At 44.7% G+C, this 27,445-nt stretch overlaps 1 protein-coding gene, 1 long non-coding RNA gene and 1 pseudogene across 3 annotated transcripts in view; 1 reads left to right on the top strand and 2 right to left on the bottom strand.

The window, feature by feature from the left end:
- LOC309857078 (uncharacterized protein) overlaps nucleotides 1–27,445 on the top strand; it is a 182,247-nt gene that overhangs the window by 134,783 nt on the left and 20,019 nt on the right. The gene's annotated exons all lie outside the window — the stretch shown is intronic.
- Nucleotides 1–27,445, bottom strand: part of LOC309857080 — a 155,748-nt gene that overhangs the window by 3,061 nt on the left and 125,242 nt on the right. The gene's annotated exons all lie outside the window — the stretch shown is intronic.
- LOC309857074 (SKA complex subunit 2 pseudogene) lies at nucleotides 9,767–10,691 on the bottom strand (annotated as a pseudogene). Its single transcript has one exon. The product of its transcript is annotated as an SKA complex subunit 2 pseudogene (transcript).

Raw genomic sequence — 27,445 nt, forward strand, 5'->3', positions numbered from 1 at the left:
TATTCCCAGTTTACAAATAAGAACATAATGATTGATTTGTCTGCAGTCTGACAGTGTTTAGGTGCAACGATTAAAAACCAAGCTAAATCTTTTGTCTCGATATCCGTTTTACATCACATGCCTATTATGCATAGGCAGAGAGCATGACACAATTTGAATCCCCATTTTTCTATGTATTTATTTATTTATTTATTTATTTATTTTTAGATTTTATTTATTTACTTGAGAGAGAGACAGTGAGAGAGAGCGTGAACAAGAAGGTCAGAGAGAGAAGCAGACTCCCCATGGAGCTGGGAACCTGATGTGGGACTCGATCCCAGGACTCCAGGATCATGACCTGAGCCGAAGGCAGTCGTCCAACCAACTGAGCCACCCAGGCGTCCCTTTTGTATGTATTTAATAATCTTTCTTGATTTGAGTGTATTGGGGAGCTCAAGTCAAATGAAAGCCTACATTTGTGAAAATTTCACATTTCATTTGTGAAATGAAAAACAACATTTGTGGTAAGAAAGCCAATAGAATTTTGTTGCATTCTTGATGCACACTCCATGGAGTAGCAGCTAAAAGAGAATCATGGTATAATTAGAAAATAACATCAAAATTAAACAGCAGTAAATAAGTAAATAGACATATGTTTTCCACTACCCAGTTTAATAATTAAAATACAGTCAGATGAAGTGTGCAAATATGTGTATGGAGGGGGGAAACAGAGTGAAATGTAGTCTCAGCAGATCTGGCCTTGATGTTTAGGCTACCTTTCAAAACCCAGGGGGAGGATCTACTTTCTATAGTTACCACATTATATAATTTAAACCTTAATTTTCTCAAGAAATTGCACAATACTCCAGCAGAAGGGAATTATAGCTATCTATACACTAGGAAAACAAAAAACAAAATACAATCAATTAAAGCCATTTCCCAAGAACTCCAGATATAGGTTGAATGGATAAAGATGTGGACAACAACTGTCATTCTTCTGTATCCATATGTTAAAGAACTGAAGAAAAACCATGTTTAAAGAATACACTGGGGTGCCTGGGTGGCTTAGTGGGTTAAAGCCTCTGCCTTTGGCTCAGGTCATGATCCCAGGGTCCTGGGACCTAGCCCAGCACTGGGCTCTCTGCTCAGCAGGGAACCTGCTTCCTCCTCTCTCTCTTTCTGCCTGCCTCTCTGCCTACTTGTAATCTCTGTCTGTCAAATAAATAAATAAACTCTTAAAAAAAAAGAAGACACAGGAAGTACAAGAATGGTGCCACACCAAATCAAGAATATAATAAAAATAAAATTAGAATGAAATGAAAGTTGCATTATAACTGAAATAAAATATTCTCCAGATGAGCTCAGTGGTAGTAATAGATGAAATAATCAGGGAATATAAATAGAGATCAATGAGATTATCCAGTCTGAAAAACCAAAAGACCTATAAATGTAGTATACATGTTGAAGAACTAAAGTCACTCAATGTATGGTCTCTAACACCATGCAATAAAATAAAAGTGGTTTATAAATGGAAATAGAAAATTCACAAGTATGTGGAAAATAAATAACACACTCCTAAATAAGACATGAGTCAAAAAAGAAATCACGGTAGAAGTTAGAAAATACCTTGAGATGAATGAAAGCCAAAAATTGGTCACTTGATCATCTCTTGAAAGTGAAAATAAAAAATACAAAGTCTTATGGGATACAGTTATGTTTTTTTTTTTTTTGAGGGAAACTTATGATTTGAAACATATATTTAAAAAGGAAGAAAGTGTTACTTTCATAACCTATCATCTTAAGAAATAACAAAATGAAAAACAAATTAGGGGCTTATAGGTGGCTCAGTTGGTTAGGTGACCAATTCTTGGTTTTAGCTCAGGTCATGATCTCAGGGCTGTGGGGTCGAACTCCATGTTGGGCTCTGTACTCAGTGAGGACTGCTTTTGTCCCTCTGCTCTTCCTTCTCACTCACTCTTTCAGTCTCTCAAATAAAGAAATAAAAATAAAAACATGATAAAGGAAGAATGAGTTAAAAGGCAAGCAAAAGGAAAGAAATTTTGAAAGATGAGATCAGATATAAATGAAATAAGACACAACAGAGAAAATCAATATATACAAAAGCTAATTCTTTTTTTTTTTTTTATTTGACAGAGATCACAAGTAGGCAGAGAGAGAGGAAGGCAGAGAGAGAGGAGGAAGCAGGCTCCCGAGAAGTGGAGAGCCCAATGTGGGGCTTGATCCCAGGACCCTGGGATCATGACCTGAGCTGAAGGCAGAGGCTTTAACCCACTGAGCCACCCAGGCGCCCAAGCTAATTCTTTTTTTAAAAAAAAAAGATTTTATTTTATTATTTGTTTGACAGAGACAGATCACAAGTAGGCAGGAGGCAGGCAGAGAGAGAGGAAGGGAAGCAGGCTCCCTGCTGAGCAGAGAGTCTGATCAGGGGCTTGATACCAGGACCCTGAGATCATGACCTGAGCTAAAGGCTCAGTTGTAAATAGTTGTAAATAAGGTGCTGTGTAGGAGATGAGAGCAGTCTGTTTAGGGGAGTCAATTCGAATGCCTCCTTTTCCTTCCCATTTCTTCTGAAAAAAGGAATCGATTTCTACAAGATCCCCTGCCAACTTTTCATTGTTATTGCCAGGTGTACTTTATGTGTTGAATACTCCAGGTGGATTCGTGGAAGGGATTCATAAGGTCTGCTCTGGAGCAGAATGGGAAGGAGGTCAGATGTGCCAGAGGAACATGTGAAGGGAAGCAGGAGGAAATACTGAACAGGATCCTCGGAGGTTCAGGGAGCAACAGAGATGTATATTGGGTGTGTCAGTCATATGGAGGGTCTCTTTGGGTCTTGGATACACTCCTTTTTCTAACTGTGTCATCGCAGTCTGCCCCTGGCTGGTGATTATTGTGTAGTTTCATGGAGGTATGATTTCCATCTTGTCGAAGTCACTCATGCTAAGTGCACGATTCATTGAATTTCAGTTGTTTTAAAGACTTGTGCAAGCATCACCACAAACCACTTTGGGAAGATTTCCATCCTATCCTGTGGTTGTCTCCTGTTGGTTCTGTGATACAACTTAAGAGCCTGGAGGGGTCACCTGCTCCTGGCCAGGAAGGTTGCCTCCTCACCATGCTGAGAGAACTCTACCCTAAGCCTTTCAACATAGGAAATAAAGTGGTGTATATTGAAGGTGGCTGTGGGTGGGGAGGAAAATCTGTCCCTTTATTCTGTGATAAGAGGAGACGGATAAAGTAGGGTTTGCCAGTGTCATGAAGGATGATGCCATCGGCTTTTAGGATGAGCTACCCCTGCAAATGAACAACTTTACTTTACCCTTTTGTGAAGTGGACGTTCTTGAGTGTTGAGCAGAGTAACTTCTTAGACTTGGTTTTAGATTCGATGTACTTTGCTTCAGTCTTGCTGCTTCTCTGAATCCAATCATGTCTTTTTTGGAAGTAGAGATGGCCAAGCTACTGCTGCAGCAGGAGATGATTAGTGCCTCTTTGATTATAGTGCCGCATTTGTACCCTCAGCTACTGCTTATGTGACACTCACTAGAAAGTTGGTAAAATTTGGTGTTGGGTAATTCCCATGAATTTAGAGCTCTTATATTTTTCAGTGCCCAATTTTATTGGGATACTAGGGTCAACTCGAGTTTATTTGCACACCATCTCCTTGAGAAGTTTGTAGAGCTTTTGCAGGGAGAATTGAGGAATTTACCTTAGATGTGTCATAAAATTATGTCTTAAAAGGAAAAAAAGTTGGTACTCAGGATATTGAATGAGAAGTTGGTACACTGTTTTGTTTGTAAAACATTTCCTTTCTTCTGGAACTCCCTCATTTTTTGAAGTTGTAAGTTTGGATGTTTCTCTCCTCAAATTCAGGTAGCCTAACAACTCAATAGCCCTTGGATAGTCATGAAGTACTTTAGAAGTTTTCGGGGTAAACATTCATCCTTAGCGAGACATGAAAGTTCGAATCTTGCCTCAAAAGTGCATCTCCCTGTGGTAATGAGTTTCAGATTGAAAAAAAAAAAAAAGAACAACTCCCAGAAAACAGGGCTGGGGTGTAGCTAACCTGGAGTAGAGCAAGGCTTCTTCCTTGTGGTTTGGGGTCATCCACCACAGTGGTTTTGCTCCTTAGGGCACATGGGTTTTACTGTAGTGTTTGTCTTTAATAAACCTTCTCCATGAAATACATGGAAAAACTACATGTCTTCTGAGCCATCTAATTTACCCAACCTTTTGGCTTCTAAGATCGCCCTTATCCCAAAACGGTGATAATTTTGTTTCTATTTGCTATTACATTGGACTTAGTGATTTAGTGATACTGACTTGATCTTCTGTCTACTTGGTAACCTTCCAGTAAATTACCTGGGTAATTGTTCTTATTTGACAGGTTTTTCTGGAGCATACCACGAAATGGGCTCTGATGTCTAGTGGTGGAAAAACAGACAATGTCCTTGTTCTCATTGCGTTTGGAATACTGTGGAGAAGAAGAGAAATTCAGCAAGTAAACAGAAAAGTGAAATAATTGTGGCCAGTGACAAGTGTTTTGAGAAATCAGAGCAGAATGTGAAACTACACAGTGATGAGAAACTGGTTCTAGACAGTGTTAAGTTACACCTTTGCCTTTTTGGGCAGCGTGCACGCTCCTTTCTTTTGGGGGGAAGGGGTAGTTACTTCTGTAGGTCATTTCTGAAGACTCTGCCATTTAGCTCCTGGGGTTGGGGAGAATTAAAGGTGGAACCTTCGTGGACAGGCTAGTCAACCTTTCCTTAGTTGCCTGCCACATCCTGAGACCAGGCCAGCTAACTTGTCAGTGTATCCTGTCAGTTACTGGGATGGGAGGTTGGAGTGCATTCCTCGTGTGGCATAGGTTTCTCCTGTGCTTCTGTCAATGCTGAAGAAATTCCAAGATTAGTAAAAGCTCTTTTGGTAAACGGCAGCTACTTGAGGAAGTTGTCAGCACTAACTCAGTTCTGTAGAACTTCAGGTAATAGTGGATCCCTAAATATCGCCCTCAACCCGCAAGGACGACAAGAAGCCCCAGTTCAGATGTATCTTCTCTCTCTTTATTTCCGCAAGTCTACACACTTATATACGCTTACCTGACCAATCAGCGAGCAGGGTACAGGAGGTAGTGAATCAGGCGGCACACCTAAACGAACAACTTTGCTAGCAACCAATGCTGTTTACTTCCTCTTTGGGCATTCTGCTTAGTCTCATGAGGCAATCCTAACCTGGCAACTAGCCAGGCGCCATCTTTTAATGGCGGAGGCTGCCCTGGCCAGGGGCCTGCCTTTGACATCTCCCCTTTTTTCTATTATGGCATGGATTGTGCCTGTCTTAGGTTGTCAGTGGCGGGGAATATCCTTACCCATCATCAGACGGCAGATATCAATGATCTGCATCCTGTCTTAGGTTGGTATATTTTCCCCACCAATCTTACCCGTCGTTGACTACTGATCCAGCATACTCAGCCACACTTGGTGGGATGTTCCTGCCTCGATGGCTGAACAAGTCCTGCACCATGGCTTGCTATTGCCTATGTTGCTTTCGCCTCCAAATTTGCAGTTTCCTTACTAGCAGAATCAAGCCCACTACGAGGATTATCATCAGACAAATTATGCTAGCCGCTTGTTTCATAAAGGTTAACACATCTTGCAATGTTTTGATTATCTCTGGGAGGGTTGCCAGCTCATCTCTGGTGTTCTTTATCCTTGTTATGCCTAGTAGCAGGTGCTGAGTGTATTTTTGGAATTCTGCGGACTGATTCCCCCGCAAGTATTGGGAGATCTGTCAGGAGACATTCTGTAAGTCACTCATATTAGTATAGGCTATGGGAGTTACACAAATTGCCGGGAAGGGTGCTATACATCCCAGTCCCAATAGGGCCCCCAATATGTCCACTTGTTCTTGAACCAAATCCACTCTCTGGTTGACTATCGGGATTCCTGCTTGCAGATGTGCATTGATCTGAGACTGTTTGAAGGACAGCCACCGTTCCTTCTGCAGGGGTGTTTACAACTTCTGCAGTGGGTATAGTTGTAGCAAGTGAGACTGCTGCTGCCGTGGCAGCTGCTGTAGATATAGCCAGTGCTGTCACAATGGCGGTTGTGATACCAAAATCTCTCTTCTTTCTGGATAGAACCACCGGTAACTTGTCCTCTGGAATGGAAACTGGGATAGGAACATGGGTAGGGATATGTAAAATCACAGTCAGGTTGAAGGCCGTTACATTCCAGCACTGGGAAAGATAGCAATTCTTAGTGCAATTAACGTATCATTCAGCTCGCTAGCATTTGTTACGAGGAAAAGGAATGGTGGCAAGACGCATATGGGAGTGGGCTGATAAGTAATATTATTGGGACAAGACACATTAACTGTTGCCTCAAAGGTACTAGAGTCATTTTGTTTATAAAACAGTTGAGGAATTTGCCATTTAACATGGACACTGCTGAGATATCAGTACATGCTCCTAGCAAGTTACAGACCTGCCATGCATCAAAGGGAGAGGAGGGAATATGAGAGAAGAGATAGTCACTGGTAAAGGTTATGGCCATGCTTTAATCACTGCCCATAGCTTTCTGGCTTGAGTCAGCCACAGGAGGTGTAGCATCCCCAGAGTTATCATCAGCATCTTCAGCATCATGACTGGTGTTCGGAGGCAAGGCTGCACGCACCAGCTGCTCTGGGATCCAAATTGGAGCCTCCTTTTACTGTGGAAAAACACATACAGACCCCCTACTCCATACTAACACTGGATCTGGTCCATTGCACTTTCCTGTGAGGATGTCCTTCCAAAGTACTAGAGGCTTAGGGGGAGCAGCAGCAGCACTTGCATGTCTGTCTGCAGCTGATTTACCCGTTTGGTCCAACATTGAAAAATTCAAAATAAAGAGAATGGCGTTGAGCTTATCTTTAGGGGACCTGAAGGTGTCCCCTATTCCCCCTTTTTGTTTATAAAGCACATTTTTTATTGTAAGATGTGCACCCTCCCCAACACTCTGTCCTTGTGGGTTATAGGGTATTCCATGTATCAAGTGAATGTCAAGTTGTTGTAGGAGGGCTTTAAAGGGTTGTGAGGTGTAGGCTGGGCCATTATCTGTCTTGAACTGGCGTGGCTTTCCCCATGCCACGAAAGCCTGTAGGCAATGGGCGATAACATCTCTGGATTTTTCCCCCGTATGCACTGAGGTGAAAATTATTCCAGAGCAGGTATCTACAGAGACATGAACATATCTTAACTTTCCAAATTCTGAAACATGTGTGACATCCATTTGCCATATATGATTAGGTAACAAACCCTTAGGATTAACCCCCAAGGCCGGGTGCAGGTAGTAAGGTCACGCAATTTCTGCAGGAGACTACTATGTCCCATGCCTGTGCTTTTGTTATGTTAAATTTGAGGCAAAGAGTTAAAGCATTCACATGGAACAGCTTATGATAATGTCTCGCCTGTTGCACTGGGTCCTCAATGGCAAAGACAAATTCTCCTCTGGTTAAGGAGTCTGCTAACCGATTACTTTTTGTCAGGGGGCCTGATAAGGTTGTATGAGCTCATATGTGGCCAATATAAAATGGAGCCTTCCTGTTTCAAACTAATGTTTGGATTTCTTGTAATGCCTCAGAGATAGTAGACCTGGCATTAATAGAACCCACATTTTCAATGATAGAGACAGCTTGCACCACATATCTACTATCTGATAAAAGGTTGAAGGGTTCTTGATGAAACATTTGAAATGCTTTTATCACTGTGAGCAGCTTGGTTTCTTGGGGAGAGGAGCTTTGAAATAGGAAGGTCCAACTCTCTTCTTTGGTAACTATAGCTCCTACTCCTTGCTTAGATCCATCAGTGAATATAAGCCTTACGTTACTGAGGGGTTTATGGTGAGTGATCCTAGGGTATGTGATTGGATTGGATAAACTGAACTGTAGCCGTGGATGTGATGTGTAGTGGCTATCAAATTGAGTGCACGTTATAGTTATCAAAATGGCCCAGTCATCATCACAGGCTGCTAGGCACTTTATTTGTTCCTGCGTATATGGTGATATTATAGTATCTGGTTGTTTACCAAATGCTGCTATACTAAGTTTAATCCCTTTAAGTATAATTTGTGCAATGGCACTTGGGTACCAGGGCAAGACCTTCCCTGGAGAGTGGGTCAAACTAACCCATGATATGGGGCCAGATTGCCAAAAAACTGCAGTGGGAGCTCGTTTTTCGGCAAGGATACAAAATAGCAAAGGTTTGGAGTAGTCATTTCTGTCTATCTGAGCAGCTTCTAGCCTTTTCTGGATCAGACTGATGGCTTCTTTTGCCCCCTCAGTCCACTGATGAAGAGAGGTGAGGTTAGGGTCTCCTTTAAGTGTCTCAAATAAGGGTGACAATTCCTGATCAGTGAGTTTTAGATAGGGCCTCATCCAATTGATATCTCTTAACAATTTTTGAAAATCATTTAACGTGTTTAGGTGATCCGTCCGCAGGGTTATCTTTAAAGCTCTGACTTTAGTATTCTCTAACCTAGTTCCCAAATACTCTTTAATGGGCGTCATTTGGACCTCTTCTGGTGCTATGTCTAATCCAAATTTCTCAAAATGTTTGAAAGGAAAGGAAAGGGCCTTCTCAATATATTGTTCTTTTTTATGGCACAGCAAAATATCATCCATATAATGATACACAATGAGCAGGGGAAATTGTGTTCTAACCTCCTTCAGGGCTTGGTCCACATATAATTGGCATATTGTAGGGCTGTTGGCCATGTCCTGAGGCAATACCACCCACTCATAGTGTTGATCCAGACAAGAATGATTAATGGTAGGTACTGTGAAAGCGAAACATTGGGTGTCCTCGGGGTGCAATGGGATGGAAAAGAAACAGTCTTTAATATCGATTACCAGAGAGGGCCAACCAGAGGGCAGGGCTGAGACTAAAGGCAGCCCCCAGCTGTACTGCTCCCATGGCCACTATCTTTTCATTAACCGCTCGTAAGTCATGTAACAATCGCCATTTCCCCGACTTCTTCTTTTTTTTTTTTTTAATTATATGAAAGTATAATTCTATAACCTGCAGAATATTTGATGCATTTTTCCTAGTCTTTTCAATGCCTCATTTTTATTACATATACAGAAATATTCACTGAAGGATTACTAATTATCAAACACTTTACCATTCATTGTGCTTCCAGTCATCCTGACACACAGAAGTTAAGTGATTTGCTCAGGATCCCATAGCTAGAATTTAAAACCTGCTATTTACATCTCAGACTCCAAAGCCCAATCTTAATTATAAAACTGAAATCTCTGCTTCCCCTCTTCCCATTTAACATAACTTCAGCATTTCCCAGAACATTAACAGTAATAAATTATTGGCAGCTTCACCTCTTATTTTATGGATACACCATGATTTATTTTCCTGTTTACCTGCCATTAGCTAGGTATGTGTGTGTATTGCTAGTATAAATAAGCCTGTGATTAACATCTGTCCCTAGATTACCTTATTGCCAATAATTATCTAAGAGTTATTTAAAAATGAATAGGGAAATTCACACACACACACACACACACACACACACACACACACTGGCAAGCAGCAGTTGCCAGTGATCCTCTGATTTCTCTTTCTTAGCTTCCATATAGAATGAACAATTAACAGTAATACAGGCTGAAGGAGAACAAAGGTAGTGTTGATATACAAAAGAGACAGTCTGAAACAATATTTGAAGTCACAGTTCATGTTGCTCAACAATTGCAGGCAGAAGGAATAGAGCAAAAAAAGTAAGGCTATCACAGAAAAGCCAATTTATTATTACCAAAGTTAGCTTCTCTGGAGGACTAGAGGCCACATACTAGCAGTCTCATCAATAATGTGACCATTATCTATAATCAATATTTTCAAAAATAAAATTATATACATATGTATAATGTAATACAAATATTTTTTTCTATCCTTTAGTTTCCAAAGCATGCTCATTCACATCTGATAGTACATATATCCTTTCTTGATAGGCCAGGACATTCATGTTATCCCAACTACACAAAAACAGATGCAAAATAGAGTTATGTGACTTCCTTTCATTATAAGACTAATTACGTGTGATATTTATTTTTAAATCTCTTTATTTCCATCCCATCCTTTTGGCTAAACTTTATTCCTATATCTGCCCTTCTTATAGTTCCCTCTCTTGTAAAAGGTGTCATTATCCAGTGACCACAACCAAATCTTCTCCATCCTCCCACCTCTAGTCATCAAGTGCTAACAAGACATCTTCCTAAATCTTTCTGGAATGGATCTCTTCTTCATCAGAATTCCCTTTTGCAAGTCCATTTCTTCATAAGTCTGACATGAAATATTTTAATTGTTCTGCTGCAGTTTGCTCTTCTTTACTCAGTGGTGACAGCTCCAGGTCTGTTTGCTTTTGTAGCTCTTGTATCATGGTCATAGTCTTATTGACAGTAGCACAAATGCGGTTCTTAGTCTCTTTCTGCTCTGTAGTAATTGATTTAAAGCGTGCATGCAAAGTTTGATGTCGAGACTTTATTGCTGACAATTCCTTTAAGAGTGTAACTGGATTTTTCTTGCCTGCTGTAACAGGATGATCAGTCTTGATTTCATATTCCAGCCTGTATTGAATGTAATCCAGATCAGAGTCAGCTTTCTGGAACATCAGTTCCAGCTTATCGACCTCCGCCTCCATGTTGAATAGTTCTCCCCGACTTCTTCTTAATCACAAAAATAGGCGTATTCCATGGTGATGTGGAGGGCCGAATATGCCCGGCGGCAAGTTGCTCTTTTACTAACGTGTGGGCAGCTTCACATTTTTCTTTAGGCAGGGGCCACTGAGGAACCCACATGGGTTTACTGTTTTTCCATTGAATTTTTAGAGGTTCAGTGGCCCCTAAGAAAAACCCAGCCCTGGCCCACCTATTCTTTGAGAGAAGTAATTAGTCAAGGGAATAGGTTCAGGGGTGCCCTGCAGCTGTTTTCCTAGGCCTCCCGTTCCAGGATAATCAGACTTAGTCATTAAGGCTTGAGCTTCCTTAATATAGAATAATTCTATAGTTAACTTCAGGTTCATTTGGGCCAAGACATCCCGCCCCCACAATGAAATGGGAATCTTAAGGACACATGGCTGCACAAGTCCATGGTGGCCTTCATCATCCTTCCATGGCAGTGTAGCTGCCCTGCACATCTGGCTATGAGCAATCCCTAATCCTCGAAGTGTTTGATCAGCCTTTTGCACAGGCCAATCCTTAGGCCAATCAGCTTCATTGATGATACTGCGATCTGCTCCAGTGTTCAATAAGCCCATGAATTTCTTGTCTCTTATCCAAAAAGAATAAAAGGTTCTATTTTCCATGCCTAGCCTGACGCATGCTAGAGGAGCTCCAGATGAACCAAACCCCTTCTGTCCCCGTGTAACCTCATGGCTTCCAAAAAGCTTGTGACAACTAGGCAATACCAGGATTTGAGCTATCTTATCACCTGGACTAATAGCTGTAATTCCACGTGGGGAGGATACCAGGATTTACACCGTTCCTTTATAATCAGCATCTATAACTCCGGGGTGAACAATGAGTCCTGATAACGCCATGGAGCTCCGTCCTAGCAAGAGGCCCATGATGTCCTCAGGTAATGAACCCTTAAAATCTGATTCGACTACCTGGGTCCCCATCTCTGGAGTCAGTAAGAGTCTGGTGGTAGCACGGATGTCCAATCCTGCACTCCCTGTTGTGGCTCGCCTTGGCTCATCGGCGGATAATGCGAGCGAGCCACCTGTTGGAGCACCCCATATATTTGAGGGCCCTGGGATGGGGGCACCCCTTCCCATTTTTTGACCCTCTTGGAGGCAGAGAGTTTCCTTGTATATACCTTATTGAGCAACATTCATATGCCCAGTGGGCACCCTTCCCACATCTTGGGCAGATACCTGGTTTTTTAGGCTCTTGATAGGACAACTTTCTCTCGGGGCACTCACGCTTAAGGTGTCCTGGCTCCTTGCAGTAATAGAAAACTCCAGGAGTACCCCTATGTTTATATTGTTGAGCTCCCTGTAATCCTTGTAAACCTTGAGTGATAGCTGCAGCCATAACCTGCCCTTGAATAACATTGTCATTGATATCCCTGCAAACTTTAATATATGTACTCAAGTCTTTGCTTTTCCAAGGTCTGATGGCTTTTTTTTTTAAAGATTTATTTATTTGACAGAGAGAAATCACAAGTAGACAGAGAGGCAGCCAGAGAGAGAGAGAGAGAGGGAAGCAAGCTCCCTGCTGAGCAGAGAGCTCGATGTGGGTCCCGATCCCAGGACGCTGAGATCATGACCTGAACCGAAGGCAGCGGCTTAATCCACTGAGCCACCCAGGCGCCCCGCTGATGGCTTCTTTACACCATTTATTAGCTTGCTCATAAGCCAGCCATTTTATCAATGGCATGGCTGCCTCTACCTCCCCAAATATTCGACCAGCTGTTTACATCAGCCTCGCTACCAAATCAGCATATGCTTCATTTGGTCCTTGTATTACCTTAGACAGCTGACCCTGTAAATCCCCACTGCCTTGAATTGTCTTCCATGCTTTAGTGGCCGCCGTGGCTATTTACAGATACACCGCAGGGTTGTATTGTATTTGGGCCTGCTTTCCCATGTACGGTCCTATTCCCATTAACATTTCTAGGTCCCACTGAGGATTTCCAGCTGCTGCATTACGGCGGGCAGTGTCCTCTGAGTATTCTTGCCAGGCTGTTTTCCATACTAGATATTGCCCTCCCGACAAGGTTGCGCGGGCTAGATTACCCCAGTCTTCAGGGACTAAGTTCATTCCTGCTATGGTCTCCAACAAAGATACCATAAAGGCTACCTGAGGGCCATACTGCATGACTGCTTCCTTTAACTGCTTAACTAGTTTAAAATCAAGAGGCTGATGATACCGCTGGTTGTTTTGGTCCTCTAAAACTGGAAAGGCAGAGGCCAGGTCATGATCTCTCCAGCTCAAAACCCTGCCACTACCACGTGTGGTGCAGCAGCTACAAACTCCTTGGCATGCCATAGGATTATACGGCGGAAGGACACTAGGTGTCGCTGGAGTCGACAGTTTCAACTGTTCAAAGTTGGAATGCATTTTATGGTCTAACTCCTCCCCTGACATTTCTTCTTCCTCTTCACTAGAACTACCCCCATCTGAGGCACGAGAAGACCGCTCCTCTTTCACTTCCTCCAATGCCAATGCTCCCTCTTGTAGAGATGATTCACATTTGGGTTTAGGCCCCACCAGGCATCCCCAGACTAAGGTCCATATTGCCAGGGACCCGGGTGGCAAAGGCGTTTTATTGTCCTGTTTCTTCAAATCCTCCCCTTAGTGGTCCTATTGAGGTATGTTTAGCAAGCCTTCATCTAGGAACCATGGAGCTGCCTTTTCCACTGTATTCAAAAAGGCCCAAGCAGTTTTTGCTTTTAGTGAAGTTCCATTGGCTTTCAGCAGGTCTTTTAAAGACTTTCCAACCGCACTTTAGATACTTCAGATCCCATTATGAACACACAGACAACAGACGCGGACGTTAAAGACAGTAACTAACACATTAACTTTTTATACGCATATACTTCAGTCGACCTTTACTTCCCACTTTACCGCAGAATTCCCACTTTTGAACGTGGCTTTACTCCCTGCTTTACCGCGGAATTCCCACTTTTTTACGTGGCTAATGTCCCCGCTTACCTGCAGACCTTTACTCCCCGCTTTCCTGTGGATTACCTTGCAAGATTCCTTTATTTAGTTCCTGGGTGCCGGCTCCATTTATCGCCCTCGACCCGCAAGGACAACAAGAAGCCCCAGTTCAGATGTATCTTCTCTCTCTTTATTTCCGCAAGTCTACACACTTATATACGCTTACCTGACCAATCAGCGAGCAGGGTACAGAAGGGAGCGAATCAGGCTGCACACCTAAACGAACAACTTTGCTAGCAACCAATGCTGTTTACCTCCTCTTTGGGCATTCTGCTTAGTCTCATGAGGCAATCCTAACCTGGCAACTAGCCAGGCGCCATCTTTTAATGGCGGAGGCCGCCCTGGCCAGGGGCCTGCCTCCAATGCCTAAATGACGTGTGCTGCAGTCCTTTGGCTCTCACTTTCTCTTTGGCACTTTCAGGAGGGCCTTTTTGTGGGTGGTGTCTTCGCCCCCATGGTTCCCTCCTTCCTTTTTAGGTAAGGAGGGTTTTGTTTTCGTTTTGGGGGTTTTTGGTTGTTTTAAAGGTTTATTTATCCTTTTGAGGATATTTGTTTATTTGAGAGTCTCCATCGGGGGCATGGGGAGGGTAGAGGGAGAGAGTAAGAATGTCAAGTACACTCTGCACTGAGCCAGGAGCCAGACTGAAGGCTCCATCCCAGGACCCTGAGATCATGAAGTGAGCCAGAGTCGTGAGTGGGATGCTTAACCCTCTGAGCCCTGAAAATGGGCTGAGAATATGTAGTAGAACACTTCTGACTGTACTGTTTGTCACTTGACTCATTCAGAAAATTACACAATTCCTCAAAATCTCATGCCATGCCATCAATAAAATCAGTAGTCCCAGGCAGGAGAGATTGTGAATGACTGCCTCCCTCACAGGGCACTGGTGTCTGGACAGGGTCTGATGGAGCACGTGTAATTAAGCCTTTGGTTTCTGTGTTGTCACGTGTGGATTTAGCTTTCCAGGGTATGCATTGCTGTCTTTATTTTGTCAGCACAGTTCTCTCCTGCCTCAGGAGCCTGGGAAGGGGCTTTGGCCTGGGGTATGTGCAAGAGGCCAGGACTTTAGGAGAGGCTGCTCCAAAGCTCCTGGTGGCAGAATAGCAGAAGGGAGCAGGGGAACTGGGGCCAAAAGAAAGAGGCCCGCTGGCTCCCAGGGCACTCCAAGCCTGGAGGCATAGCAAGCAGCACTGGCAGTTGCAAGCCTCAGTGTGGGGAACTGCCTCCCTGGGAACGGCTTCTGGACTGGGTCCCCACTACAGCCCCTTAAGGCAGACTTGCAGGGCCTGGAGCCCATCGCCACTTGCCAGAATCACACGCTCCACCTCGCTGGGCCACTAGGTCACCAAGAGGCCCGCACGCCCCCAAGGAGCACACACTCCCTGACATGCACTCAGTGGAGGCAGCGCAGGTGGGAGCTGGTCTCAAGAGACTGGCAGCTGTGGAGGCTCAAGGGGCGGCAGCAGAGGCGGTAGCGGCGGTGAAGGGTGCTCAAGGCCCAGTGGCCTAGGTAGGGCTGAGGTCCGGGGCTGTGAAGGGAGAGGGGCGGACCACGAGGACTCCACCTATGGCGTTACTCCTCCAAGCAGCGCTGGGTTCGGCTTTTGGGGAGTGGGCGGGGGTACAGCCCATCCTTGACCATGGGCCACAAGAAGAGCCTGACTAGGTACCTGCATGGAGCGGAGGGGTTGGAATGGGAGGAAGGGCTGGGGGCAGACAGGGACTGGAACAGGCTGGACGCTGGGGCCACCCGAGGTGGGGGGAGGCAGGCATTGCTAAGATGGAGTTCCCGGGGCTGGAGGATATCCTGGCGCTGGGGATGTATCTCTCCCGCTAGGGATCGGGATTGGGGCTGTTCCCACTGCTGCAGCCCTGGGGGCTCCTTCTCAGGGGCCCTCCGTGACTGAGTGGCTCAGTCAGTTAAGCATCTGCCTTTACCTGGCATCCTGATCTCAGGGTCCTGAGACTGAGCCCTGCTCAGAGAGGAGGCTGCCTCTCCCTCTCTCTCTGCGTCTGCCCACGACTTGTGCTCACTGTCTCTCAAATAATAAAATCTTTTGAAGAAAGTAAATATAAAAGTTTATTTAGCATAATGTTGAGAAAAACAAGTTCAATCTTTAAGAAAAAATAATGATAGTGATAGGTATAAGTATCAGTTTAAACTAGCTTTGTATGACGGATCTCGATGAATCTTTGCATCCATGCCCTGAGGAAGGAAGCCATGCTGTCCCCACATCACAGAGAAGGACACAGAGGTTTGGAGAGGTGAAGTAATTATCCAGGCAAAGAGTAGAAATTGGAAGAATGGAAACTGGTCCTGTTCTCTTCCAGAAGCTCAACTGGCAACTTGTTTTTTCCATTTCCTTAATAAACATATACTTTTTAGACTACGAACCAGTGCTACATTCTGTCCCTCCAGGATTCTCCCCAGGCCCCATCAGAGAGGGCTCTGGGGCCAGATTCTCCCTCCCTGTTCCAGGGGCCCCGGGTGACTCCTTCTGTCTGTTCAGAAACAAGGACACAGAGCTCTGGGGAGGGACCCTTCCTTGGCCGCAGGTGTCCACCTCTGCTTGGCTTTCCCATGCCCTGCTGGAAGGTGAAGTCAGGGTCAGAGGTTGAGAGGTGGCTGGGGAAGGAGGAGGAGACCAAGGGCATCCCAGCCTGGTGATTCCCCTTACCTGCCAGACCATTCTTCCCAGGTCCATCCAGCATCCCATTGATCTGCTGCTACTTCTGCTGCTGGTGCTGCTGGTGCTGCTGGTGCTTCCAGATCCCTGCCAGCACCAGAAGGAGTGTAGGAGGGATCTGCCCTGTGGGGACCCAGGAATCTTGTAAGATGCCTCCAGCCCTTTCCACGGGTGCCCAATCCCCCATTCCTTTCAGGGTACCCCGAAGCTCAGTTGCCCAGTCCTGTATAATCCCTCACTTGATCACCTTTCCCATGGTCCAGAAATCTCTCAGTCTTGCCAGGGGCCCAGAGCTCTCCCCACAGTTCATGGGGTCCTCCTGCCATCTGGTGCCAGAATGCTGATGTGGGCAAAGGGCAGGGCATAACACAGGCCTGAAATAGGAGGGACCTGTGGTTGTCACCCGGGCTGCCATTAACAGGGGTGAGACATGAGGCACTGGATCTCCAAAGACACTGAGCCCATGGAGGTGATGACGTCAATGTCTGCGTGTTCTCAACATGTGACTTCTTCTTGTCCTCCACACAGTTATGGACATGGGCATGGACACTCCCGGTTCGGTGAAGGAAATGAGCACCAGGCCAAACAGCAGGTAAGCAGGACAGCTGGATCTCAGACTCTAGGCTCCTGGCTTGTCTCCCGGGGACACAAAGGGTTTCATAGATGGGAGACTGACACTGGCTTTGGGGACACCTCCTCAACTCCATGACTGATCTCACCTATTTGAGGCCCCCAAACTCTGTTCCCTGCTTCTTTCCCTGCTCCCGATTCCAGTTCTAATCAAGGTGCCTCTGGCCATCTTCCATGGAAGTCCCTGGCCCCCCTTACAGGTTGGGCCTCTCTCCTGTTCCCTTTTGGGCTAGTCTGACTCCACCCCTTCCATAGCTCTCCTTCTACAACCAGAGCAGCCCAACTCTGGGGTTCTTGAGGTGGACAGTGGTATCTAAGCAGAATTGAATACTTTGTTTTGTTATCCTTGTTTTGTTGTTGGCTTGTTTTTTATGCTTTCTGTATGTGTATGTTTAAGATGTTGTTGTAACTGAGGGTGGCAGGAGTGGAAGTGGGTGCGAAGGATGGGGTGGCTGGGGAATGGGCATTGGAGAGGGTATGTGCTTTGGTGAGTGCTTGAACTGCGTGCGACTGATGAATCACAGACTACCCCTGAAACAAAAACTACATTATACGTTAATTAGAAAAAACAACCTGTTGTTCTATTTAAGCAGTACTAGAGTGGCTCCTGTTTACAAGAAATTTACACAATAATAAAGTGGTGGTTTGTAGAGCACTGACAATCAGCTGTCTTGGGCCAGAAGGAGTTGAGGAAACATTTGAGAGTCCCAGGGAGACACAGTTTAGGAAGTTCATCTCAGGACAGGCCCCAGGAGAGAGGATAACAAGGGATTTGTCTAGTCTCCTGGGTCCCTGGCCCTGCCCACCTGCTTGGCTCTCCCTACCCAGCACAGATGGAGTTGCCAGCTCTCTGGGTGTTGTCCTGGATCCGCCAGGGTAGAATCTGGTGAAAGTCTTCTCTTAAAATGCTCTCATTCCTGGAGGTCCCAGAAGATGACATGAGAGTCTGATTGGACTGTTTCCCTGTAAAGTTTCCTCATGTAAAGCCGAAGCTAGTGCGTAGGAGGGTCACAAAGAGAAGTGACAGATCTACTCTGTCGGAGGTGTTCCAATGTCTCAGCCAATTGGGGATGATTTTGAGACCATGAAGTCTTCTCAGACTAATACCGGAGGATATTCCAGCCCAGAAGACATTTGATTTTATTGTATCATCCTCGTATCATTCAGTTCCAGTGTTGCTCTTTTCCTTTTCTATTTCTTTTTTATTTAAGATTTTATTTACTTATTTGACACAGAGAGAGAGAGAGAGATCACAAGTTGGCAGAGAGGCAGGCAGAGAGGCAGGCAGAGAGTGAGGGGCAAGCAGGCTCCCTGCTGAGCACAGAGCCCGATGTGGGGCTTGATCATAGGACCTGATCATGACCTGAGCCACCAGGAGCCCCTCTTTTTTCTATTTCTTTACTCCTGTTCCCATGATAGAGGTACTTCTCCATTTCTAAACATATGGGAATTTCTAGTTCACTTTTTATCAGTGATTTCTAGCACATTATATTACCACAAGATGCTCTGTAGTTGCCTGAATTAATGCATCTGAGACAAAATTGAAATTTCCCTTATGGTTAAAGTAAATTGGGCGCATTTTTGTAATGGTCTCCTATGTGCCTAAAATCAGTGGATGTGGATGTGGACAGATGTATGGAGACAGCTATGGGATTCAGATGGTTTGCCATAAAGATTTACATCTTGTGAATGTTCTGTCTGCGTTGAGTTGCTGAGAGAGGGCTCGAACCTCCTACTCTGGTTGTGTACTTGCTTGTTGTTGCAGTTTGGTTCTCCTTTGCTTTCTACATTGTTCAGCCAGTGGCTCTCAGACGGGAGTTTGGAAGGGAAGGAGAGAGCGCCCAGAAGAGGGAACAGGGACCTGGGTTGGAGGAAGTAAACAAGAAGGATGGCTAAAGATCCAGAGAGGATCTGTCGTTGGGATGGCACGTGTTGGGGTATCAGGTGGGAAGGGGCTTTGTACCAATGAGGTCACCTGTGGCATCCATGTTGAGCTACTAGGGGCAAAGGCAGGGGATTGGCGGAGAGATTAGAATGTTTCTTGGTTGCTAAGGAAACGTTCAATCCCGGGAAGGCTTGGTGGAGGATGGATTATCCACACCAACTGCTCCTGAGAGTTCACTTTACCTGCTAATGTGTCCTTCTGACCTTGTCCTTTACTAACCTGCTGACCTCCTGACCTTTCTGAACCGTGCTACTTCCCCTTGAGTACTTAATCTGACCCTGATACCGCCTGACACTGACCCTGACCCCTTCTCCTGACCAACACCTTCCCCATCCTACCCTCTTATTTCTTCCCTATTCCCCTCCCTAATTACCACCCTGCCCCTCCCCACCCCTTCCGAACACCCCCACCCCACTCTCCCCTGCCCCCCAACCATCTCCACTTCCTCCCTGGGCCCACAGTGCCCCTTAAAAGGACCAGGACATGATGGTGCAAAGGCTACTCTTCTGGCTTGTCTTGCTCCACTGTCCCAGTACCCCAAACCCAAATGTGAGTAAATGTGACACTTCACTCGTGTCTTCCTTCTCCTCCTCCTCCTCCTCCTCCTCCTCCTCCTCCTCCTCCTCCTCCTTCTTCTTCTTCTTCTTCTTCTTCTTCTTCTTCTTCTTCTTCTTCTTCTTCTTCTGCTTTTTCTTTTTCTTCATCTTCTGATATGATTTACTTGAGGAATAGAGAAAAGGGGCTCATGTGTAGGGGGCAGAGAGGGTGGGAAAGAGAAAATCCCAAACCAGCTGTGCAGGGAGCACAGAGCCCAAAGTGGGCCTCAACCTCAGGACCATGAGATCATGACTTGATCCAAACCAAGACTTGGTCATTTATCTGACTGAGCTACTTGGGTGCCCATAAGCTGCTAGTGGTGTCTTCCTTCCGACTGGGTTCTTTAATCACAGCTTTTTCATGGGGTTCTTGATGGTAACTTCAGAAGAATGAGAGTTCTTCCTGACGACTGGGCACCACAGGGCAGGTTTCAGGGTCAGCCTGAAGGGGTTGAGGCCACAGCCATTTCCCTCATGTTTTGGGTCCTGTCTGTGCTGCTTGGTCCAAGAAGCACAGCTTTGGTAGGATGGAAACCTGAAGGCACCAGGTTTCTAGTGTCAGGAGGAAGGATTTGTGAAGATAGGAAGAGCCATTGAGCTCTTTGTCCTAAATAGGGGGCTTGTGTGATATGTACATTATATCTCTTTAAAATTGTCTTCAAAAATGTCAGGAACTCTAATTTAGTAGGAGCTAGGGGTGTTAGATTGTCCCCTGGAATCCTGGTGAAGATCCTACTGCAAGCCTGGTAAATTCAGGGTCCAGCTTCTGTTTAGTTTGTTTTTGTGTCAGCGCATTGTTTATATTTGTCAAGTTTGACAGCCCTGGGTATCTTAAGCATTGGTGTTGGGACTAGAGTGTTAAGAAGTGAAATGTCCTTTTTGCTCTGCTTCTTGGTTGGTTGACTTTTAGCAACTTCTGAATCAGCCCTTTCCTTCTGGTCTTGGAGGCTGTCCCCAGGGACCGTGTGTCCCACCAGGTGCATGGAGACCTGAGAATCCCAGAAGACACTAATAGACCGCAACCTGCTGGAATATATGTCACAGGAAAATCACTAGGAGTGATGTGATCAGGAAGTGAATGAGTTGTTGTCCTTTCTTTGACCAAGTACGTGCAGTGTGTTGATTTTCCCAAAATAAGAAAGTTCTGGATGTCCTTAGGATTGTCCAAATATAAAGAAATACGTGGTTCCCAGCATTAATATTTTACTCTGTCATGAAAAAGTAAACCCTGTACCCCCAGGAGAAAGAGAGAGAGTCAGCCAACAGTTAGGGAACACCCCTGGAAATAAGTAGACTACTTTAGATCCGCTTGCACCAGATTATGAAAGAGGGACCCGGAAGTGTCAGTAGCCAAGAAGGATGCTTGTATTGAGGCAGACCCATCGCACATGAAGACCTCTAGTCAAAGTAGACCCCATTCTGTTTCATTTGAGTCTTCAGAAGAGGGAATTTCTTGGTCGTCTGGATTGGAATCATTCCCCTCTACCTGGGCTGCATCTCATGGATCAGTTCACCTTTCTCACCCTTCCTCATCTCTGAACTCTTGCCTAAATGAACTGGTGTTGCATTTCCCACCTCCACCTGCTCATGGCCACTGTTGGAGAACCTAGAGTTTTTGGCCCCACTGGCTGTCCTCTAGTTAAGACTCAGCTACTGGTATCAGCATCCAGACAGCTGCCAGATGTACTGTGTGCCCACAGCTGGGCGTGTTTTACATTCCTGACAAGACAGCCTCTGTCTTTTGTGCATTTGATCCCCATGACCAACCATTGTGCTGACAGCTACTGCTCTCTTCCAGACAGTGGCTATTAAAGGCAGTGTACGTTTCCCACCAGCACACATTTTCCTGACCTCAGCTGTGAGGGCTGAAGAGGAAAATGTTTTAGATTTCAGGAGCTCCGTTCTAGAGAGGTTTGTTTGCACAAAATTCAAGCTTGGTGTGAATTAGTATGAATTGCATTGTTAGTGTCTTTTCTCCAGAAATACTTCTAAATGTAGTTTTTGTAAAATGATGTGTTCCTAGCCTTGGTGTTCGTATCCAGGAATTTTGTATTCTTAGAATTCACAGGCACCTGGGTGGTTCAGGCAGTTAAGTGTCTGCCTTAGGCTTGGGTCATGATCCCAGAGTGCTGGGATTGAGCCCTGGTTGGGCTCCCTGCTCAGCTGCCACTCAGCTACTCAGTCTCCCTCTGCCCTTCCCCCTCTCTCTTTCAAATAAATAAATAAATTCGTTAATATTTTCCCTCTTTAGAAAGTTAAATTTTAAGTTGCTCTTGTATGATTTATTTACAGTACCAAGAAATAGGAACATGAATTGCTTCCATTGGCTTTTTGGAGATACTAACCCTCACAGATATGCTTAGAACATACATGATCACCTGATTATGTACTTCAGAAATCTGACATCTGGGTTTGTGATTCAGAATCAGAGTGAGCACTGAAAGAAAACATCAATGTTTTCAGAAACTAATCAGTAACTCTGATTTATTTTTATTGGGCAATAATCACATGTCATATTAATGAGCAGCCTCCTGTCTCTCTCACTTATGTCCTGATCTATAAACATGTGTCCATATAATGTGCTCATTTGTACCTCTAGTACAAATTCTATTCATGCTTTCTCTCATTCGTCCATAAATTTTGGGTGTAGTTTAGGAAATGGTCCAAAGGAGTTTTTCCAGGTCCTTCATGGATGTACAATAGAAGTCACTGACTCCTTACCTATTCTAAGTTTACATTGACTTACCTTGTTTATTTTATGTTGGCTTATAAATTCTCAAGTTCTGTTAGCTATAGAAAAAACAGTTGCAATGTGCTTGTAGATAAAATAAAATTTCAAGATTTGTCTATTAGATTTTGCCTGCAGCTTTAGTGTGTCATAATGTATATATGATCATAACATCTTTTCAAAGAATACTTTTTGCTGATATTAGACACAGGGAAGCAACAAGGAAGCCATCATCATGGTAAGTTGGGAAACACACTCATCACTGCCAAAAGTTTGCCCCAGCTCCTTGGAAATGCCTCTGTGCTCCTTCTCCTCCAGGAGGAGCTAGTTGAGAGGTATGCTTACCTCCTGGAGGCTGATTGAGGGTTTGTAAAGTTGATCTTTTGTGACAGATACACAGTAAAAGTCTTTGAGATTCCTCATTGTCTCAAATGGTATTTCAGCTTGTCCTTTCCTTGCCTGATCATTTCTGTCTTGGCCCTCATGGGATTGAAGTTCTGTGGAAGCTTCTCATTTTAACTGCCTTCTTGGGAACTTGTGCCTTTCTCATTTACCTCTGGAGAACCATCCTCGCTGTAAGTATATTAATGTACCTTCTGTACTTTCATTCATAAATAAGCAAAAAAATGTTATAGTCCCTGGACATTTTTATGTCCATTCAGTACTACAAATTTCCCTCTAATATGTCAATTTTGATTATCACCTAGATTGATGTAGTTTTAAATTTCTATTGAAGTGCCTTCTTGATCCATATGTTCTTTTTTTTAAGTTCAAGCATAATTGGCAAACAGTGTAATGTGAGTTTCAGGTGTACAACATGACTACGCAATTCTGTACATTTCTCAGTGCTCAGCAGAAGAAGTGTACTCTTCTTTCCCTTCACCTCCTTCACCCATCCCTCCACCCACCTGCCCTTCCACCCATGTCTTCTTTAGAAGTGGGCTGTTGAATCTCTCTCTCTCTGGTCATTTCTCCAGCTATCTTTCTGTTCTCGATCTCTAGTTTGAGTCAACTGGGGTCTGAGAGCATAGTTCCGGTGATTTCGATTCCTTTGGTGGTTCACATGTGTTGTATGGCCCCGAATATGGGCTCTCTTAGTGACTGTTTCATGTCAGCCCGAGCAGAATGTCTATACCTCATTGTTGAATGAAGTATTCTGCCAATGTGTAGTGGATGGGGTGGATGGGTGATGCTGGTCAGTTCACCTGTGTTCTCATGGAACTTCTGCATCTCTGGGTCTGTCAATGAGGGAGAAGAGGATTTTGAATTCTCCAGCTGTAGGAATAGATTCATCTGTTCCCACCAGCAGTATTTTCAGTTTCTGCTTCATGTACTCTGACACTCTGTTGTTGATGCATGCGCATTAGAAATTGTTGTGTCTTTTTGGAGCATTGACCCCTTCATCATTGAAATAATGCCCGCCATTATTCCGGACGGGTTTCCTTACTCTGTAGTGTGTGTTGAAGGACCATTTCACTGGCCACAGGTTTCTAGCTCGATGTTCCTTTAAACAATATAAACACTTCATCCTTCTAGATGGCATGGATTCTGAAAAGAAGTGTGATGTCGTTCTTATCCTTTTTCTCTGGAGTAAGGTGTTTCTGCTCCCCTCTCCCATTCCCACACCCACTCCCAATACCTGCTCCAGATTTCCAGAACAATTTCTTTGTCTTTAATGATCTGTAGCTGAATATTCTAGATTAGGAAACATTGGTGTTTTTGGTTCATTGTTTGTGTGTGTGTTTTGGTATTTATCCTTCTTTCAATGTTTTGTTTTTCCTGGATCTTGATTAGGTTACTCCATTAATTTCAGTCAATCCTCTGTCATTATTGCTTCAAATAGCTCTCCATCCACTCTCCTATAGGAATAGGTATTCCTGTTATGTGTGTGTTACACATTTTGTAATGACCTATCAGTCTTGGGTTTTCTGTGTTGTCTGTGTAATTTTTGTCTTTGTGTTTCTCTTTTGGAAGTTTCTTTCCTGTCAATGATTCTTTCCTCTGGTTTATTTTGAGTGTCTTCATGAAGCCACCGCAAGCACTCTTGATTTTTATAATGGTGTTGTTGTCTTTCTAGACAACATGTTACAATCTTAGAGTTTCCTATCTCTGCCCACATTTACCATCTCTTCTTCCTCTTGTGCACTTTTCCCTTAGACCCAGTATCATATATCAAAGAGACTTGAAAGTCCAGCCTGCTCTCCCCATCACTTCTGCCACAGGAAGTGTGATTCTCGTGCTTGCTGTCATGGTTTTTACCTGCAGCATGCCTTGTAGGGTTGTGTTGAAAGCTAGATACTGTGTCCTGCTGAAGGAAGGGAGGTAAGTGGGAGTTAGGGTGAGGTTTTCTGCTTCTCTGGCTCGGGGTTAGACTGAGGTCCTCGCCGGTGAGACAGGGAGGAGATGGCACTGGAGTTGAGGATTTCCCTCACCTCTGTGGCTGAGTCTTTGGGAAACCCCCAGTTAGACTCTGGAGACATAGTTTCATTTGAGGGCAGACCTTTGTAAGAAGAAAGAAGTCTTTTGAGTTTCTTTCTCCTTGGGACTATTCCCCCTCTCCCTCACAATGGAGAAAACTTCCCTTCAAAGAGAAAAGAAAAATATTATATATTTGGTGTAGCCATCGACCTTTCCACTTCCCCTGCCCATGTGGCTGGTGACATGGGCCAGGGGAGCTCAGAGGTTCCTAATCAACATGTGAAATTAAAGGAATAACCATGGCTTTTTGATTCCCCTCCCCTGATGCACTCTCCCCAACAACATACTATGACTGGTTTATTGATAGCATGGTGATATTCCAATATCCTGGCAAGATTTGGGGGTTGGCCCCAGCCTCTCATCATCCTGTAAAACTTTTAAAACAGGAAATATGTTAATGGTGTCAAAATGAGGTCTTGCCTAGATGTTATTGAGCTATAATAACATGAGGGTGACTCAAATCTGAATTGCCTCACTCCCCTTTTTGGAACCATCAGCTGTCATTTCTGTCATGGCTTATGCTTCATCTCATAATGGGCCACTCTTTATCTCAACCGATGGCTTTTACTTCTTTTTGATGACACTGCATTTAAACAGTCTGGGAAACTTCATAGCACCTCATATGCCATAACTGTGTGTGAATTCAGCAAACAGCCAACTCTTTGTAAGGTTTCAACATAGCTTTGTAGAGAAGGAAAGACGTGGCATATCCTTGACACTGCCTGCCTTCTTTCACCTTCCTTCCATTTTCTTTCTTTCAGGATTTTAAAATAGTCCCAGGTTCTGTACTTCAGAACTGCAGATACTGGGTTGCAAAAATGTGAGGGAAATATACTAAGTGAAATAAGTCCAGTGGAGAAAGTCAATTATCCTTTGGTCACTTATTTGTGGAACATAAGGAATGGCATAGGGAATATTTGGAGAAGGAAGGGAAAAATGAATTGGGGGGGAAGAGTCAGAGGGGGAGATGAACCATGAGAGACTGTGGACTCTGGGAAGCAAACTGAGTGTTTTAGAGGAGAGGGGTATGAGGAGCCTGGTGATGGGTAATAAGGAGGGTACCGACTTCATGGAGCTCTGGATGATATACGCAAACAGTGTATCCTGGAACATTACATCAAAAACTAATGACAGAAGGGACAAGATGACGTGGGGAAGTAGGAAGAGGCACCTTTTCAACGTGTACTCTAAAGCGAGCTGATTACCTACCAAAGAACTCTGATCACCCATGAAATCAGCCTGAGATCAGAATTTTACACATCTGGATCTCTACAGGGGCAGAAGTCGCCAATGGGCAGGTAAAGCAGAGTGGGAAAGGCGGGCTGATATTGCAAGATAAACAAAAGGGGGAGGGAGCCACCAGAGCTGACCAGTTGGAAAGTAATACCCAAATACGAGCGAGCTTGCCCAGTGTCTGGGGACCAGCATTAACTTGGAGACTGGTGAAAGCACTCCAAAAGAGCAAAGGAACGTGGGGGGTAAATTGTGGGAATCGGGGAAGCTAGGGACAGGGGCTTAAGTCCCCGGTCCCAGGACAGCCTTCCCTGCCTCTGAGCTAGAGAGAGTGTGACAAAGAAACCAGATCTTGGTCCCAGAGCCGCCAGCAAACCCGCGATTGCGTGGGTTCTGGCTCCTGTGAGGAGATGGGAGCCACACAGGACGGCAGAACTTGTGAGCCTTGCTACAGAGCCTCTAATGTGCGCCTCCCTCACCCTCCCCTGAGAGAGGTACAAAGGCCCAGCCAGCACTCTTTGATACGCGCCATTGTTTCAGAGCCTAACAAATGCACCCCAAACTGCCAGGAGAGAGGTGCTCAAAGGCTCAGCCTGGTGCTTTCGGAACTGCAGCGGTTCTCAGAGCCTGAGATGTGCACGCGACCCACAGACTCCCCCGAAAGAGGTGCATGCAAGCCGGGTGCTCTTAGACCCAGAAAGACTAAGCACTCCCAGCCTGGGCCAGCGGGAAAATCTCAGTGTGCGATCGCTGCTTAGGACCTCTCTGGCGGTCTGGAGATCCCAGACAGCCTCTGCTGCCTTGCTTTTGGGTACAAGCAGAAGATCCTGTGTCCCCAGGGACCGTGACTCAGAACCTACTCTGCCAGCAGCCAAGGGGAAATTTATATGGGCTCTGCAACACCCACAGAAGAACAGACTGAGGCTTCTCTCTGAGAGGGAGGTCAGGGTACAGTTTGCTTTCCTCTAAACCTAGGAAAACTATCAAAAGAGGTCAAGGCGAGGTGGCGGGGGAAGGTGAACAAACATAAAAACCTCCCGAGAACAAAAGCCTGAAAAAACCGGTTTCCTCATAGCCCACCCCCTAGAAGGGGACTGGAGGACTTAACTCAGGGAACATTACTGACTGAAAACCAACGTGGCAGGCACATCCCCAAGAAAACCAATCAAAAGAAAAACAAAACAAACAAAAAAAAAAAGACTACGAGAGAACCACCACCACTACTTCATAGGACAACTTTTATTTTTAATTTGTTCCCACTATTCTGGCTCATTTTTTGTAAATAGATAATTGTTTAACCTATCTACCATCACAGAGAGCTGTCCAGCACATCAAATTCCATAATAAATTTCCAACCTAAACTTTTTGTTGCATACACCTGTGTTTCTCTTTTGCACTTCTATTTTTTGTATTTTTAAAAATTTTGGTTTAGTTTAG

Source organism: Mustela nivalis (genome assembly GCF_964662115.1).
Source record: "Mustela nivalis genome assembly, contig: HAP1_SCAFFOLD_330, whole genome shotgun sequence".
NCBI classification, from domain to species: domain Eukaryota; kingdom Metazoa; phylum Chordata; class Mammalia; order Carnivora; family Mustelidae; genus Mustela; species Mustela nivalis.